Here is a 4,897-nt window from a genome sequence, read left to right on the forward strand (position 1 = left end):
ACGCGCCAAAGTACGAAGATATACAATGTTCTTATTTGATGTGACACGGGGAAACACCAGTGATGTTATTTCACATAGTTGGTTCAGGAATACCATGCACTCACCTTGGGAGGACAACATAATGGATAAGTGCCGAATAAGTGCCGAATAAAAATTCACGTCTGATTCGCTGTCATTTTTAATTTTTTGTCTTGTTGGAAGACAGACTCTGGAATAGAAACAGGTTGAACAACAGTATATCACAGCAAGCTTTAAAGTTTCATGGTGTTTGTAGTTTGAATACAACTGCTTCCTCACATCGAGGTCAGAGGGCTTCTCTGAACAACTCTGTACAATCTACTGTAATAACTACATCTGGGAACTCCTTAAAACAACGAGTCTTACCTGCTACATCACCTGTTTTACTCTGCAGATCAAACAATGCCTTGAATTCTCTGTACATTACATTAATCCATAATGAAAACAGTCGTCTAAATGTAGCCTCGCTAATGAGGAACCTGGCTAAAATGTTTTTGCATACTGCTTTTGACAGCAAGTGACATTTTTTCAATAATTTACCTCTTGACTTAAGGCCATACAGAGTGGTAACTGAGGCGTTTGGGGGTGTTTTTGGTGTCATGAAAATATCATGTTTGGATAATGCATGGGTCTTTAGTTTTTTTTAGGAAGTACCTTATTGCCTAAAGGTGATTTATGCAAATCAGCATGACGTCATGATGATGTCATAGAGAGCTATATGGCCACGCCCATTTGGGGAAAAAATGCCAGAAAAGTGTTTTGCCCCGCTTGTAATTCGACGATTGTTGTTGATACTTTACAGTAATGTATCTAATGGTCATTTAAAAAGATCTGTGCGTGGATTTCGTTATATCGTGTAATGCTGATTTTTTATGAATTTTTTTCCTCGAATTTTTATTACCCCTTATGCTACCAGCAATTGGGAGCACTAAATAGCACCCTTTCGAGGCGGCTGCGCGAGACATTCTACCTTACAGGGTATATTTCAAAATAAGATCCATATTGACTAATTTTGATGAACAGTTTTTGGGGCGTGTCGCTCCGATAATCACATTGTGGTGGTAGTAGTGACACAATCCATTTTTATAGATCATAAAAGAATCAAAATGATAATTTGAGGTCAGATTTGTATTCGGCATGTGCTAAAACCTCCGTATACCAAGTTTTGTTCTTGTATCTTCAAGGAGAGGGAAAATATGGTGTTTTTGCATATTTAATTAGCTGACTCATATTTTATTACCCCTGGAACTCAATTATTCAGGATTATTTATCATTTATGAATTAGATATGTAAATTTCATGGCCATAGTTAAATTCAGCATGTTACAAAACCCCAGTATACCAAGTTTTTTCCTTGTATCTTGTATGACTGTGGAGATATTGTAATCTTGCATATTTAATTAGCTGACCCGGAGAAATTATGGCGTAATTTTTAGGCCGTTGATGGCCATAACTCTCTAACGGTATGTCCGATTTTTTCGCAATAAAAACCATTCTATTTCTTTCACTAAGACCTATTCAATGATGTCAAGTTTGAAAAGCTGTGAAGAGTTTGAAATTTTTGTGTAATTTGAGACAGCTACTTTGACCTTGAAATTTGGCCAACAAAAACAAAATTTGATGGCAAAGTGTTCTATTTTTATAAAAATAGAAGTACCTATCTACTAACATTGATGGTTATTTTTCGGAAAGAAATCTTGCTCAGACATACCTCCTGGCTACCTTAACCAACAAAGTAATTTAGTTCAGTTGTTAGCTTCACCAGCATGATGCGCAGTTCACCGTTCGGGTTTGGCACATTACAACTACATGGGGCTATAGAACGGTTGTGATGTCCATCCATTTATTTTTCTTCGCAGAAAAGTGTTATCTGGTGGCAACTGAAACTTGCTTTTCCTATTCGTCCAATTAAGTATTTAAATGACAACCAACCTCCCATATTTCTGGAATGTGGAATGAGTTGCGGTGTTGTTTTTCCAGACATGTGGTACAGAATACTGCTGTCGGCCCACATTCCCTGCACCGGAAGAATGTCACCAACTCTCCTTTGCCGCAGATGGAGCAGGTATGGCATAGAGGGGCCGACAGCTCTATGTTCGTTACAAAGTGTTAATCTCTAACCTTATTCCATGATTCTAGTTCTTTTCTCCTCTGTTTTGTATAAGTGATCTGTGATCGTGGTGGTAATGTTACAGGTTCAGGGATATCTTGCAACTGAATGGGGAACTCTGGAGTGGTTAAAGTACTAGCTTGTGGTTGTGAAGTTGTCTGGGTAGATGTAGATGGTGTGACGTGTCTTACACGGCGCTTCCTGGGCCCACCATCAAGAGTTGTCTCAGCATGCTTTGTCTTCACTTTCTGGCATCTGGAGAACCCTCTTTTTCCTGTAGCTTTCTCCATACCTAAACAGAGTGAAAGTAAGTCACATCAAATCACCTTCACCTCAATCATTGCCCATGACACATTAGATTGGACCATTAGTTACAGGGACCTGTTGATTGCTGCCTACTGATAAAATAAAGGTAGACAATAATAAGTTAATTGCAAATTCTTGCCCCAGGGCTTATTGCAGGTGCAGGTTTGCAAAAGAAAAGGGCAATCCTTTTGCTATTTCGCCTGAGCTCTAGTGGACGTAAATCTCTAGCTCTAGTCGACTTTCAGGTGGTTTTGATGTTAGTCCATTTGGTGTACAAATGGCATGGCTGTACCTCCTTGGTAACTCTATTCCAGTATATACTTCTATAGTTTTTAGTACTATTGGCCCTGTAACTAGATTCGTCCAATACAAAATCCTTAATAAATTTTTACGTGCGAATAAAAAAAGACTTAGCGTATTAGTTACCTATTTTTACGTGTGAATAAAAAAAATAAAAAAAAGACTTAGCGTCTTAGCCCTTCTTTGACCTACCTTGCAGTGGCCACGCACGCTCTTGGCCTTGGTATTTATGGCACCCTCTACTTCCCTCCGGAACTTAGTGTCGTCCGCGCTCTGGAGGCCTCTCCTCGATGATCGCCATGAATTCTGAAGTTGGGAAAATAATTTAAAACATGTATGTAGCGCTGACAGTTAGGGAAGTTGGGAAAATAATTATAAAACATGTATGTAGCATTTTGACAGGTCAGATTGGTACACTATGGTGATGAGAGGCTAAGACAAAATAACCAAGAGATACAAAATCATACAAGAGATACCTGTTTTACATTATGCTTCAATCAAGGGGCTGCAAGATAACAATTTTTTTTCATTTCTGGAAGGAATGAATAATAATCTAACTTGGTCCTTGGGCATTATTAAGGAACTAACTTACCTATGATAGCCTCCAACTTGTTCTCATCTAGCAGCCCTAGTCCAGGACCCTTCCCTTTGGTGCTGTTGTGCACCATCTCTTCTCGTGAAAAGACATCATCTCAGATGGCTCTCACCCTATCTAAATGTTTTTTTCCCGGGAGTGCCCGCTTCATTGAGCTGAAGATTGAGAATAAATATAGTCCAATCTTTCAAAATAATGTCTTTCAAAAATTAAAAAGTGAAAATTTGTTTGCATTTTAAAACATAAGCATTATTTCTGCTGCAGGACCATACATTGGATTAAGTCACTTGGCGGCCCACTATCAAACTTTGACAAGTTTTATTCAAATGCACAGGCTTGCATGATGTCCTGCTGGACATCCTGAATTGTCCTGAACATCACAAATGGTATCTCCGTAGTGTTGGTGTGGGGTGCTGGTGATGGGGGCGGGCTGGCTGCTGTAGTAACTGTTCGGGGTGTTGAAGGCTCACTTTCTCCAAAAATAGTTTTCAAACGAGCACCCACGGTTGTGGATGCTGGTGGCAGGTTGGGTTGTTGGTGGCTCCAGGTGCCTGAGTCATTTAGAAGACCCAGAAGACTAGTGGATGCGCTGGAGGAGTGGGTGTGCTCAAGCCCCCACTGGTCTCTCTGGTACATGTAGCTGGGGCGGGAATGGCTGGCTCCTTTCCGATGCTCGGAACGACAATATTTTCCAATTCAGAAACAATGGCTTGCAAATTTATGATGTTAAGGAGAGGCATTGAATATCAATAATTGCAACTGTTTCCATGATTCTAGTTCTTTTCTCCTCTGTTCTGTATAAGTGATCCCCTGATAGAGGTGGTAATGTTACAGGTTCAGGGATATCTTGCAACTAAATTGGGAACTCTGGAGTAATCAAAGTGCTAATTTCATAATTAGAATCTTACCTGATCAGAGCAGTTGTCTGCTGGCATTCTTGCCTCCGAAGCAAACTGCATTCCGGATGTGGTGAATCGCATCAGAGAAGTCATGGTCTTGCTGAATATGTGATGGGATACGGGGATCGGTGACTGGCGTTCCATCATCACAGACGATCTTTTTAACTGTAGCAGATCCTTAATGATTGCCTTATACCTTAAATTGTTGAATTGGTTTTCCTGCTATAGTTGCTCTGTCTTCTGGCTACCATAGTTATCTGTTCTATGTACTTGATCATAATGATGTACCCGTTCTCCGAGTGACGAGAAGGAGATGTCCCGACACTGAGACAACCCGGACAGATGGTTTGTTGCATCCAGGGCATCCGCCTGCAAGTGGAGGAGGGCCACAGGCAGAAAGCTGCTCAGTTGCTGGTGGATGCCGATGGCGCCTGGATCTCCAGCTGTAACACCCCCCTCCCCAAGTGGCAGTGCAGTACACTGTGGACAGCCTCCCCCATACTGATCACAAACACATTTTTGAGTTTGATGCGGTCCTCCCCCAGGATATCCACCTGGAATCATAACATAGAATACAGTGCATTTCTACTTGTATGTGTTGGTCAACCTACTTTGTCTCTGCATATTGAATTTTATTTATATCTATTTTTTTTACTTTTCATATCTTACC

At 40.6% G+C, this 4,897-nt stretch overlaps 1 long non-coding RNA gene across 1 annotated transcript; it reads right to left on the reverse strand.

The window, feature by feature from the left end:
• Positions 1–1,745: 1,745 nt before the first annotated feature.
• LOC118418673 lies at positions 1,746–4,716 on the reverse strand. Its single transcript, XR_004831499.1, has 3 exons — positions 4,237–4,716; positions 3,326–3,483; positions 1,746–3,039 (listed from the first exon to the last, which is right to left on the reverse strand). It is a non-coding gene; the product is annotated as an uncharacterized LOC118418673 (long non-coding RNA).
• Positions 4,717–4,897: the final 181 nt, after the last annotated feature.

This window comes from Branchiostoma floridae, chromosome 6 (genome assembly GCF_000003815.2).
Source record: "Branchiostoma floridae strain S238N-H82 chromosome 6, Bfl_VNyyK, whole genome shotgun sequence".
Classification (NCBI taxonomy): Eukaryota; Metazoa; Chordata; class Leptocardii; order Amphioxiformes; family Branchiostomatidae; genus Branchiostoma; species Branchiostoma floridae.